Here is a 14,604-nt window from a genome sequence, read left to right as displayed (position 1 = left end):
GTAAGGTACAGTTCCTCCTTTCGGATACACCATTGTGTTGTGGTGTATAGGGAGGTGTCCATTGTGAGCATATCCCACATTCAGTTAGATAATTCGGAAAATCATCTGAAAGATATTCGCCACCTCGATCGGATCGAAGTATCTTTATTTTCTTTCCTAATTGATTTTCTACTTCATTCTTGAAGCATTTGAATTTCTCAAAAGCTTCGGACTTGTGCTTCATTAAGTAAACATAACCATATCTGGTATGGTCGTTCATTAAGCTTATGAAGTATCTGAATCCTCCTCTTGCTTGGACTGACATAGGACCGCATACATCTGAATGTATTAATCCTAGAGTGTCTGATACACGCTCACCTTTATTGCTAACGAGTGTCTTTGTCATTTTACCTTTTAAACATGCTTCGCATGTCTCCAATGATTCAGGATCAATTGAATCTATAAGCCCATCTTGATGTAGCTTAAGCATGCGTCTTTTGTTTATATGCACTAGTACAAAAATGACCTATAGCTACGCCTTATTAGCCACGGTTATTTAAAAAACCATGGCTAAAGATCTTTAGAGTCGGTCGTTAGAAAGAATCGTCCTTAAAGATACATTTTTAGCCACGGTTTATTATAAAAACCGACTTTAAATATCCTAATTTAATAAATGCGTGTGTTTCTGAGGGTTTTTAGCGTCGGTTTTCCAAAAAACCGATGCTAGTAACCCTCTTATTAGCGTTGGTTAAGCTTGTAACCGATGCTAGTGACCCCTTTAGAGTCGGTTTTTTCGATAACCGACTCTGAAGACCTGATATTTATTGGTGTTGGTTACGCTTGTAACCGACTCGGTTATTTTCCACTCTTGTTCTCGTCTTTCTTACCTCTGATTCTGCAAAGAACCCTAAAGACCTTAGATAAAAAAAACGATCTTCTTGTCTTTCTTTTCTGTTTGCTCAAAGAATCGATTTCCCTAATCTTTTTTTCTTTCTTCTTGCTTCTGCGAACCCTAAACCATTTCTTCCTTCTGCGATTAAACCCATTTCATTGTGCGAAGAACCCCAGACCAATTTCTTTCGAGTTTGAGTTTGCTTGAGTTCCTCCGTCTGCTTAAGTTCGTTCGAGTTCGAGTTGGCTTGAGTTCCTCCATCGGCTTGAGTTCTAAGTTGGCTTGAGCTCCTCATCTGCTTGAGTTCGTTAGAGTTGGCTTGAGTTCCTCCGTCAGCTTGAGTTCGTTCGATATGGAGTTGGACAGATGTTTATCTTCGAAATCATGCAGGGCAATCATACCCTTGCTTTGGAGCCATGTTCAGGTTTCACAATTTTTACTTGTTAATTTGTACATATCGTTGTCCTCTGTTCTATAATTGTGTTTGTTTGGTTGCTCATCTGACCTTACCTCAATAAAGCTTTAGGTAATCTTTAGGCGATCTTTTCATTTTGTTTATATAAATAACAGTTTGATCGATCTGTTTCTATGCTTCTTGTGATTGTTTGGATTCGGCACGCTATGTGTTTGATAAAATGCCTGAGAGAAGTTTTGTTTCTGGAATGCTATGATTGACGCTCTTGTCCAATTTGGTGAGTTTGAATCTGCATTGAAATTGTTTGTTCAATTATAGGAATTGTTTGAGCCTGATGGGTAGAGCATTTTAAATGCTTGTGCTGGTTTATATGCTTTGTCTTTGGGGATGTGGGCTCATGCTTATTTGTTGAGAAAGTTTGATGTTGAAGTACCTATGGATATTTTGGTGTGTGTATTGTTTAGTGGATATGTATTGTAAATGTGGATCATGAAATATTTGAACTAAGCATGCCTATGAAACCTGATGCTATTATTTGGAGGAGTCTTCTTGATTCTTGCTGTAAGAAAAATGCAAGTGTTGACCTTATAAAGTTTGGATTTCCAATGGCTTTTACTGCAACAATGTTGTCTTGGACAATTCTTGAATATGGAGAACAAATGGAAGCAGTGAAGCAATAATTAGAATATGCTCAAACTTCCCTCTGGATCGCTGATTATTTAGTTAATGCTTATTCAATATCTTCTCCAAATAGGCTATATATTCAGGGGGGTGATCCTGAATTGGATCATAAATGTTGGTTAAGACCAGAAGTAATGACAGAGAAAAGACTAGTTTTGCAAGTGAATACATCTCCCAGGGACAGATATTGCAGCAGAAACTGCAGCTGCAATGGCATCATCATCTCTTGTTTTTAGGAAAATTAATTCCTCTTATTCAGATTTGCTCCTCATCCATCTCAGCAACTCTTTACTTTTGCTGATACATATGAAGGAAATTAAGGCTAAGGTATAGCAACGGAAATATAAAAATTTTAGTACTTCCTTTTAACCATAGGATCCGTTAATCGTTATTTCATATAAAGAGGGATAAGAAGGAATACCTTTTGAAGAACAATCTACCGTTGTTAAAGAAGTGCCCACAATTCTTCTCCGAGTTCCCAAGCACGAAGTATAACACGGTGAGGTTAAGTTAGAATCAACCCTTATGAGATGCAACCAAAATAGATTGCCTCTAATTAACCAACACAAGATCAAAGAGAAAAGGAGATGAATGAAATTAATCAATCGACGGAAGCCGTATGAATTCTTGTCCACGAACTAGGGGATGCGAATCCTTTTTCTCTCTCTAGATGTAGGTTTCGAAAATCACATAGAGGGGAGGGTTAGGGCTTAGTCGAAATTCACATATTAGGGGGGTATATATAATAACTTGTATCTAAACCCTAGTTAGATAGGAATAGGTTACTTAATAGGAATTCAATTCGGAATAGGATTCCTAATTATTATCTTATAATATATCTAATATATTTAGGATAATAATAAATAACCTAATTGGATAATAATAGGAGTATATTAATCTAATTAAAACTCCTAACTTAATTATCTCTTAATTAATTTAATTCACAAACCTAATCAAATTAGGATTAATGGAATTAAAATAATTCCTAACTTATTATATATAAATTTCGGCCTCCCCTAATTAAATGGGCCTTACTGGGCTCATTTGGGCTTCCATCTATTAATGACATCCATCTCTCTTTTGGTTCCAAGTCTTATGTGTGATCCATTAGGTTCTTACTACTTCTGGCCGTATGCAACTATTAAATTAATTTCTTCAAGAATTATATTTAATCCTTGCATAACGGAATGATGTACTGAGTATGTTATTGGCAAGTTTGTAATCATTCCCCCAGAGTCCGTTAAGAAGACAGGTTGATTCTGTCGTTAATCCTTCCGTATTAGTTACAGTATAATTCGATCCTTCATCAACTACATCCTTGAACTGAATCTTATGACTATGGGTGATGTCAAGTCACATATAGCGAGACGTTCATTTTACTTGTATAGGCCGAGTCAACTCAAATAGATAGGTTAAGTGAAATCTGTATTTCTTACTCTTAAGCTATCACCTTGCAAGGATTTAGAGTCGAGTCTTCCACAAGCGATCCTTGGATGTATCTCCCATTAATCAGGAGTGATAAATGCTTAATCCAATGTATAACTACCCTGACATTACCTCCTGTGACACCCAACCTTTGCAGTTCACACCCCAGAGTCATCTCTGTTAAGGATCGTGGGACCACAGGATCAAAGTCTCACATTCAGTAATTCAGGATGACCAATTAACATTCCTTTGAGTCTGAGGATTAGTTATACCTATTAATACCAATGAGATGAACAGGTGACAAGGATGAATCTACCCATCCTGTTATCTCAAATCGGATCCCCAATCCTAATGAACGACGTTTCATCGGATCTATGTAACTGTCCAGATATCTATATATATGAAGCTTGTGAGATCAGCTTTCTGTCGGACAGAAGACATTGTTACATACAAGTCTCAACAGTGATATATCAATCCTAAACATATAACTTGACTTGGAGTGGTTTTAAGTTTATTAGTTTATTATAAAGTTTTGTCTCACTTCATGCTTGTATGAACACTTTATAATCACTTTAAACAAACTTACGGATTTCCTTTTATTAGACTTTATTTAGTGCTTAAAAGGGATTGCCTTTATATAGTTATAAAACATATATCTTATTAAAACAAATGATATAAAGAACAATTCATTTACATTAAGTTTGTATCCTAGAACAATTGTCTATAGGACACCAAACCCCAACATACTCCCACTTGGACTAAAGCCAATTGTTTCTAAAACTTATCCCAGTAGAAGTTAAATGACGATCATGTACTTTCTGGGTTAAAGGCTTTGTCAACGGATCTGCAACGTTGTCCTCTGTAGGTACTCTTTCTATTCTCACATCTCCTCTAGCCACAATCTCTCTTATGATGTGGTATCGCTTTAGGTAGTGCTTGGATGCATTATGAGACTGTGGTTCCTTTGCTTGCGCAATGGCTCCATTGTTATCACAATACAGAGTAATGGGATTGACAATGTCAGGCACCACACCTAGTTCTGTAATGAACTTTCTAATCCAAACTGCTTCCTTTGCTGCTTCCGCAACAGCGATGTACTCTGACTCGATCGTAGAGAAAGCTATGCTTCCCTGCTTGGAACTTCTCCAACTGACCGCGCCCCCATTCAAGATAAACAGGTATCCTGATTGGGATTTAAAATCATTCTCATCTGTGAGATGACTAGCGTCTGAAAATCCTTCAATTTTCAGATCTCCTTCTCCATACACTAGGAACATGTCTTTAGTCCTTCTCAAGTACTTAAGAATGTTCTTGACGGCAATCCAATGCTCGTCTCCCGGATTCCCTTGGTAACGACTCGTTACAGATAACGCGAACGCTACGTCAGGTCTAGTGCATAGCATAGCATATATAATCGAACCGATCGCGATGGCGTACGGGACTACAGCCATGCGTCATTTGTCATCATCAGTTTTAGGACATTGATGATTGTTTAACTTTACTCCATGTAGCATGGGTAAGTTACCTCTTTTCGATTCAAGCATGCTAAACCGATTTAGCACCTTTTCAATGTATGTAGCCTGTGAAAGACCAAGCAGTCTTCTCGATCTATCTCTATAGATCTTTATACCAAGTATATAAGCTGCTTCACCAAGGTCTTTCATTGAGAAGTTACCGGATAACCATACTTTTACCGACTGTAATAGAGCAATGTCATTTCCCATTAACAGTATATCGTCCATATATAGTATGAGAAATGCTATAGAGCTCCCACTTGCTTTCTTGTAAATGCAAGCTTCTTCGCAATTTTGTTCGAAACCAAATTGTTTTATGGTTTCGTCAAAACGCTTGTTCCAGCTTCTAGATGCTTGCTTGAGTCCATAAATGGATCTCTGAAGTTTCGCAAACTTTATTTGCATCCTTTGATATGAAACCTTCAGGCTGCATCATGTATACATCCTCAAGCAGGTTTCCATTTAGGAAAGCTGTTTTCACATCCATTTGCCAAATCTCATAATCGTAGTGAGCGGCAATAGCAAGCATGATTCTGATCGATTTGGACATAGCAACAGGAGAGAAGGTTTCGTCATAATCAACACCTTGTTTCTGACGATATCCTTTCGCTACCAGCCTAGCCTTGTAGGTGCTAACCTTTCCATCCATGTCAGTCTTCTTTTTGAAGATCCACCTGCACCCAATGGGAATTATCCCTTCGGGTGGATCAACCAAAGTCCACACTTGGTTAGTATACATGGAATCCATTTCAGAATCCATGGCCTCAAGCCATGCTTTAGAATCTGGACTAGTAAGAGCCTCTTCGTAGTTTTCGGGTTCGTCGTCTAACACGGGAACCTCATTATCATCTCCCACTAGAAAACCATATCTAACTGGGAGTTCACGAACTCTTCGTGATCTACGAATAGGTGCCACTGGAGTCTCATCTAATGGGACTTCTTCGGGTACCTCAATCGCTTCTGTTGTTTCAGTCGGTGTTTCTTCATCTTGAACTTCGTTGAGTTCAATCATGCTTCCCTTTTGTGTTTCTTCGAGAAACTCTTTCTCTAAGAAGGTTGCGTGCTTGGATACGATTACTTTCTGATCATCTGGATGATAGAAGTAATATCCCATAGTTTCCTTAGGGTATCTAATGAAGAAACATTTATCAGATTTCGAATCTAGTTTGTCGGACGCAATGCGTTTAACAAACGCTGAACAACCCCATATTCTCATGAATGAGAACACGAGTTTCCTACCAACGAACAATTCATATGGTGTGGAACTAGCAGATTTAGTTGGCACTCGATTTAGGGTGAAGAGGGCAGTTTCTAAGGCATAGCCCCAGAACGACTTTGGAAGTAAGGCCATGCTCATCATGGATCGTACCATATCTAATAGGGTACGGTTTATCCTCTCGGATACACCATTATGTTGTGGTGTATAGGGAGGTGTCCATTGTCAGCATATCCCACATTCAGTTAGATAATTCAGGAAATCATCTGAAAGATATTCGCCACCTCGATCAGATCGAAGCGTCTTTATTTTCCTTTCTAATTGATTTTCCATTTCATTCTTGAAGCATTTGAATTTCTCAAAAGCTTCTGATTTGTGCTTCATCAAATAGACGTAACCATATCGGGTATGGTCATCTATGAAGCTTATGAAGTATCTGAATCCTCCTCTTGCTTGGACTGACATAGGACCGCATACATCTGAATGAATAAGTCCTAGAGTGTCTGATACACGCTGACCTTTATTGCTAAAGGGTGTCTTTGTCATTTTACCTTTTAAACATGATTCGCATGTTTCCAATGATTCATGATCGATTGGATCTATAAGCCCATCTGAATGTAGCTTTAGCATGCGTCTCTTGTTTATATGGCCTAAACGACAATGCCACAAGTAAGTTGAATTATCTATCTTATGTCTTTTGGTATCAATTGCAAAAACATGAGTTTTATCATCTAACACATAAATCCCATTTTGTGATATTCCTGAAAAATAAAAGATCGAATCTTTATAAAAATTGCAATTATTGTTCTTTATTAAAATATGAAAACCGTCATCAACAAGACGGCTAATAGAAATAATGTTACGAGACATCTCAGGAACGTATAAACAATTACTTAATTCTATTACAAGCCCAGAGGGCAAAGGTAAAACATAATCTCCAATTGCGAGGGCGGCAACTCTTGCTCCATTTCCAACTCGCAAGTTTATGCTTCCTTTCTTTAGTTCCTTAGTCTGATTTAGCTCCTGCATATTTGTACAAATATGAGATCCACATCCGGTATCAAGTACCCAAGATTCAGACTGTGAAACTGTATTTATTTCAATATAAAACATACCAGATGTAGAAGCACCGCCTTTTCCCTTCTTGAGGGTGGCTAGATACTCCTTGCAGTTTCTCTTCCAATGCCCGTCTTTACCACAGAAGTGGCACTCTCCTTTGGGCTTCTTCACTTCCTTTCCCTTGGACACGGCTTTCTTACCTTTCTTGGGATGTTTAGGATTGGGAAAATTCCCTTTCCTTTTCTTCGATCCCTCAATTACAAGAGCCGATATGGTCTTGTCTTTCTTCATATTGGGCTCAACTGACTTGAGCATATTTGCAAGCTCTTTAAGAGAGGTTTGCAAGTCATTCATCTGATAGTTCATAATGAACTGTGAATAACTTTCTGGGAGGGATTGAAGAATTAAGTCAACACTTAATTCGTTATCCATCGCAAATCCAATACTAGAAAGTTTGGTAATGTAGCCAATCATCTTGACACAATGTGTCATGACTGATGTGCCCTCTTGCATCCTACAACGATATAACAGCTTGGATATCTCGTAGCGTTTTCACCTGGTTTGTTTCCCAAACAATTCCTTTAGGTGCATGATGATGGAATAGACATTCATCTCCTCATGTTGCCTTTGTAATTCCGATGTCATCGATGCAAGTATGATGCATCCGGCATGATCGTCATCAGCCTTGTGCTTCTTATAAGCATCAATTTCCTCGATGGGAGCATCATCTTCAGGGATAGGGGTATCGATGTATCAAGTACATACCCAATTTTCTCGAACTTCAAAACAATTTTGAGGTTGCGAAACCAGTCGGTGAAGTTTGAACCATTCAGTTTGTTATCGGTAAGAATGTTTTGCAGATTGGTTTTAGTCATGATTTGAAGAGTGTGTGTTTAAATAAAACCTGAGAGTGAGAAAGAGTAAACGTATGTCATTCATTTGCTTTAAAGTATAACAATCCAAAATTATAGGCCATTTGCTTTATTTCAGATTGCTTCCACTATTTTGCCCTCCATATTAATTCGAAGAATTTCACAAATCCTTTAGTGAGCTAGGATCCTAACTCCTGAGATTTCACCTTGAGTTTACTCAAAAAGCTAGTCTCATTCATTAGGTAGATTCATATGATCAATCACATCTCTAATGTGATTCCTAGGTTATTGGGTTACTAATCACATTAGTAACTAATATGTTATTCATATTAATCCCAACCATCTTGCCCATTAGTTTTTGACAACATGAGTTTACTCATCCAATTATCATAATCTAATTTAAGTATTACCCCATATTCATGAAAGAACGATTTTCGATAATTCAGGTGTTACCATAAGACCCCGAGCTTGAGTTTACTCAACAACCCAAAGGCCTCCAGTATTGCCGGCTGAATTATAATATTAGGGAGGGGAAACCGATTTTAATAACTTGCTTATTTACTTAACTTTTTAATGAGGGATTTTATTTTAGGTCTCATAATCTAACTTAGTCTTGATTTGCTTTAGCATACATCAGACACATACATTCACATACATTGGCGTTATGGACATATCATCTAAATTATTCTATCGAGCCAGAGACGGAATAAAAGGGCAAACCTAAGGAAATACTAACTATTACATATTTCTCTTTAGGTCCTCCGTCTTCTCCATGGCGTCTTGAAATTACATATTAATTTCTATACTACTATAAGAAAACTTCAATTGAATTGAAGGGAATCGGATGAGAGGAGAAATTACAATAGATAGTAGAAAGGCAGGACGCGCAGGCCCTATTTCAAAAATACCAAAAGACTAAAAGAGGGTCCAAATATGTCCATAACTCCAAACATGCATAGACTCAATTAAATAAATTTAATTAGTTGATTACATAACCGTCTTATGTAATATTTAGGTTAATCACATTAACTCGTCAAATTAACTTTCATCCAATTTTACTTCTAATCGTTTTGTATCTTTATATTAATTCTTAGATTAATATAACCATATAAAACGTTGATTATGCATGTCCCAATTATTTTGATTTCAATTCATTTAACACTTTGATTTACAACTTGGTAAAAACAAACTTTTAAACGAATTTTCATTCGATAATCAAAACAGAAAACTATTAATTTCTGAAACATATATATATATATATATATACAAAATGTTTTCAAGCCGATTTTAACAATTAAAATCAAGTGGGATTCGGGCCGGGGCCCGAAAAGCAGCCCCGCGGCTGCGCACGCGGCTGCTGCCTCGCGGCAGCAGCCGCGCGACAATGGCTGGTCGCGCCGTGAGGCGCGACCCGAGCCGCTGTCGTATATTTTTTTTAAATTTATAAAACATATATATATATATATATATGTATACATATCAGATTTTAAAACGGTTTTAAAAACGATTTTCAGAAATAGGAAAAACTACAATAGATTTCCGTTTTAGTTTTTGTATTAATAAAACTAATTTTATTAACCTAACTATAAAACTAATAGATTTTGTTATAATGATTATCAACCGAAATAATTAGGAACATGCGCATAATCTATTTTAATTAACAATTAACTAAAATTTATTTATCTTTAGAATTAATTAATCAAACTATTTGTTAATTAATCCTAACCATAAATATTTATTCAATCCTATTGAAAAACTTCTAAATTTTCATATATGAAATAACGGATTTAACGATGGCTCTGATACCACTGAAGGAAATTAAGGCTAAGGTATAGCAGCGAAAATATAAAATTTTTAGCCTACTTCCTTTTAACCATAGGATCCGTTAATCGTTATTTCATATAAAGAGGGATAAGAAGGAATACCTTTTGAAGAACAATCTACCATTGTTAAAGAAGTGCCCACAATTCTTCTCCGAGTTCCCAAGCACGAAGTATAACACGGTGAGGTTAAGTTAGAATCAACACTTATGAGATGCAACCAAAATAGATTGCCTCTAATTAACCAACACAAGATCAAAGAGAAAATGAGATGAATGAAATTAATTAATCGACGGAAGCCGTATGAATTCTTGTCCACGATCTAGGGGATGCGAATCCTTTTTCTCTCTCTAGATGTAGGTTTCGAAAATCACATAGAGGGGAGGGTTAGGGCTTAGTCGAAATTCACATATTAGGGGGTATATATAATAACTTGTATCTAAACCCTAGTTAGATAAGAATAGGTTACTTAAGAGGAATTCAATTCGGAATAGGATTCCTAATTATTATCTTATAATATATCTAATATATTTAGGATAATAATAGGAGTATATTAATCTAATTAAAACTCCTAACTTAATTACCTCTTAATTAATTTAATTCACAAACCTAATCAAATTAAGATTAATGGAATTAAAATAATTCCTAACTTATTATATATAAATTTCGGCCTCCCCTAATTAAATGGGCCTTACTGGGCTCATTTGGGCTTCCATCTATTAATGACATCCATCTCTCTTTTGGTTCCAAGTCTTATGTGTGATCCATTATGTTCTTACTACTTCTGGCCGTATGCAACTATTAAATTAATTTCTTCAAGAATTATATTTAATCCTTGCATAACGGAATGATGTACTGAGTATGTTATTGGCAAGTCTGTAATCATTCCCCCAGAGTCCGTTAAGAAGACAGGTTGATTCTGTCGTTAATCCTTCCGTATTAGTTACAGTATAATTCGATCCTTCATCAACTACATCCTTGAACTGAATCTTATGACTATGGGTGATGTCAAGTCACATATAGCGAGACGTTCATTTTACTTGTATAGGCCGAGTCAACTCAAATAGATAGGTTAAGTGAAATCTGTATTTCTTACTCTTAAGCTATCACCTTGCAAGGATTTAGAGTCGAGTCTTCCACAAGCGATCCTTGGATGTATCTCCCATTAATCGGGAGTGATAAATGCTCAATCCAATGTATAACTATCCTGACATTACCTCTTGTGACACCCAACCTTTGCAGTTCACACCCCAGAGTCATCTCTGTTAAGGATCGTGGGACCACAGGATCAAAGTCTCACATTCAGTAATTCAGGATGACCAATTAACATTCCTTTGAGTCTGAGGATTAGTTATACCTATTAATACCAATGAGATGAACAGGTGACAAGGATGAATCTACCCATCCTGTTATCTCAAATCGGATCCCCAATCCTAATGAACGACGTTTCATCGGATCTATGTAACTGTCCAGATATCTATATATATGAAGCTTGTGAGATCAGCTTTCTGTCAGACAGAAGACATTGTTACATACAAGTCTCAACAGTGATATATCAATCCTAAACATATCACTTGACTTGGTGTGGTTTTAAGTTTATTATAAAGTTTTGTCTCACTTAATGCTTGTATGAACACTTTATAATCACTTTAAACAAACTTACGGATTTCCTTTTATTAGACTTTATTTAGTGCTTAAAAGGGATTGCTTTTATATAGTTATAAAACATATATCTTATTAAAACAAATGATATAAAGAACAATTCATTTACATTAAGTTTGTATCCTAGAACAATTGTCTATAGGACACCAAACCCCAACAACATATAGAGGTTGTTGTAATGTAAGCATTCCACAAGTGTGCAGGAATACTATAATTCCACAGGATATGGAGATGAACTTTTGTGGGCAGCAGCCTAAGTTTACCATGCAACTTCAGATGAATCATACCTTAATTATGCTACTGAGATCAATGGGGCCGAATTTTCTAATTGGGGAATCCAACTTGGTTTACATGGGATGACAAGCATGCTGGTGCTCAGGTTTTGCTTTCTAGGATAAACATGCTGGGTGCATCCAAAGGCAATTCAATGAAGGAGAATCTTGAGCTTCAAATGTATGCTTCTTCCAGATTCACCCACAGCCTCATCTAGCAGAACACAAGTATGTAATTAATTTTCTCTTTCTAATGCAATCAAAATTAAAATCTGATACGTTTCAATTCAATTCATATAGGTGGTCTGATATGGGTTACAATCATGTGTCTTAAATAAGCTTTTGGTTCTTAATCATTGTGACATGTAAGTAATATTAGATTTTAGTGGAATACAAAATTGAAAAATCCACTCGGCTGTAATTGGTGAAAACTCAGAGAGAGTAAAAAAGGAAAATAAAAAAAGCTAAGAAAAATAAAAGAGGAAAGCATCCACTCGGCTGGTGCAGGTCTCTCTTCTTTGCTTCATTTTCTTATTTTCACTGATAATCACCTCCTTCTTTAACCTCTTCCCAATTGCTCTGATTCCCCGTTTTTTGACCTCTCTTCTTAGCTGCAATTGCAAATGATTTCAACTCAACTCAATCCAATTTCCTATCCTATGATTTCCTTGTAGTTCTCTGTACCTCAATTCATTTAATTTTCTGTTTTTCAGTTGGGTGTGTTAATATGTATTTGCCAAATGAATTATATGTATCCTTTATTATGGGCCATAATGTTTGTGGCTTTGATGATTGGAATTCGTTTAACTTTGTGTGTCATGATGTTCTTAAAGGTTTGACTGGTTCAACTATTTTGAGAAATGGACGGTTGTCTGAACTCGTTGCTCAGCTTTAATGGACGGTTGTCTGAACTTGTTGCTCAGGTTTTCTTTTCTTCTTTCTTTTCCTTTCTCTTCTTCTTGAATTTGGTAGTCGCATTGATTGAATTTTCCTTTATATAGAAACAGAAGATTACTTATTCAATTAAAACAGTTTCCTTCCTGAGGAAATTGGAACGCAAAGGGAATTCTATCTCTTTTTTGTACATTAGGAGAAACTTTGTTGACATACAATCTAATCTAGGCTTCATTGTCACGTTTAGAGTTTTTAATTTAACATATGAAAGCTGGTATATTGCTATTTTTTACTGACAAAGTTTTAATATAATACTAGGGAGCTTGTATGTTTCACAGTTAATTGCTTATGATGATAAACTTAGCATGGGCAGTAGTGGCATCATGAAATTTGAAGAATGAGTAGTTAGACTTTTTATTTTTGATTGAAAATGTTGAACAGTGAAGTTCATTGGAAATATGACAGCCATGAAGATTATTATAAAAATTGGTTGGGAAGATAATACTTGAAGTGCAGGTGCTTTATTTTTTAATGGATTTTAAAATATGAAATTTTTACTTCTAAATGAAGAGACCATTTTATTGTAAACGTCATCCATCAAAATTAAGTTCCATCTTGTATTGTAAAAAAAAACTTCCATCTTATATCTATAATTATTTCTTAAATATTATCTTGTATTACATATATATGTATATGGCCCAATAAAAGGAAATCAACTTTTAGTCTGGAAAACAATCTTAGTACGAGTGCCTGTTGTGTGTGAAATTCTCTTTTTCTTGTGAGATTTTCTGACATTGATATCACAGGCAATCCAAAATCTTCCATCGTGTAATAATATTTATGCTTGATTATATTTTAATATTAGAGCTCCATTCAATCCAAAATATTTTATTTTTTTTTTTTAATTAAAAACATATCATTGGCCACGGTTGTTAGAACAACCGACTCTAATGATCAGAGCATTAGACACGGTTGTTACAAAAAACCATGGCTAAAGACCCTTTTAGCCACAGTTGATTGCAACAATCGTGACAAAAACGTAAGGCATTAGAGTCGGTTATTTGTAAAAACCGACTCTAATGCCCTTTTGGCCACGGTCGAACAACCGTGGCTAAAGACACCAAGCATTTGCCATGCCTCCTTTGGTCACGGTCGTATAACCGTGGCTAATGACGGTAAACGACCGTGGCCACATGCCATTTCTGTACTAGTGATGGCTTAAATGACAATGCCACAAGTAAGTCGAATTATCTAGCTTATGTCTTTTGGTATCAATTGCGAATACATAACTTTTGTCATCTAGCACATAAATCCCATTTTGTGATATTCCTGAAAAATAGAAAATCCCATCTCTATAAAACTCGCAATGTTTGTCTTTTATTGAAATATGAAAACCGTCGTCAACAAGACGACTAATAGAAATAATGTTTCTGGACATTTCTGGAACATATAAACAGTTCCCTAATTCTATTACAAGCCCAGAGGGCAAACTTAAAACATAATCTCCAACAGCGAGGGCGGCAACTCTTGCTCCATTTCCTACTCGCAAGTTTATGCTTCATTTCTTCAATTCCTTAGTCCGATTTAGTTCCTGCATATTTGTACAAATATGAGATCCGCATCCGGTATCAAGTACCCAAGATTCAGACTGTGAAATTGTATTTATTTCAATATAAAACATACCAGATGTTGAAGCACCGTCTTTTCCCTTCTTGAGGGAGGCTAGGTACTCCTTGCAGTTCCTTCTCCAATGCCCGTCTTTACCACAGAAGTGGCACTCTCCTTTGGGCTTCTTCACTTCCTTTCCCTTAGCTCTAGTGGGTATAGCCCTCTTGCCTTACTTGGGATGTTTAGGATTGGGAAAATTCCCCTTCCTCTTCTTTGATCCCTCTATGACAAGAGC

General features: G+C 36.3%; 1 long non-coding RNA gene across 1 annotated transcript; it reads left to right on the top strand.

Moving 5' to 3' along the window:
- Positions 1-845: 845 nt before the first annotated feature.
- LOC136232224 (uncharacterized) lies at positions 846-12,941 on the top strand. Its single transcript, XR_010690407.1, has 3 exons — positions 846-1,295; positions 11,739-12,035; positions 12,641-12,941. It is a non-coding gene; the product is annotated as an uncharacterized lncRNA (long non-coding RNA).
- The last annotated feature ends 1,663 nt before the right edge of the window (positions 12,942-14,604 follow it).

Source organism: Euphorbia lathyris, chromosome 6, assembly GCF_963576675.1.
Source record: "Euphorbia lathyris chromosome 6, ddEupLath1.1, whole genome shotgun sequence".
NCBI classification, from domain to species: Eukaryota; Viridiplantae; Streptophyta; class Magnoliopsida; order Malpighiales; family Euphorbiaceae; genus Euphorbia; species Euphorbia lathyris.
This window is presented reverse-complemented; position numbering and strand designations above follow the sequence as displayed.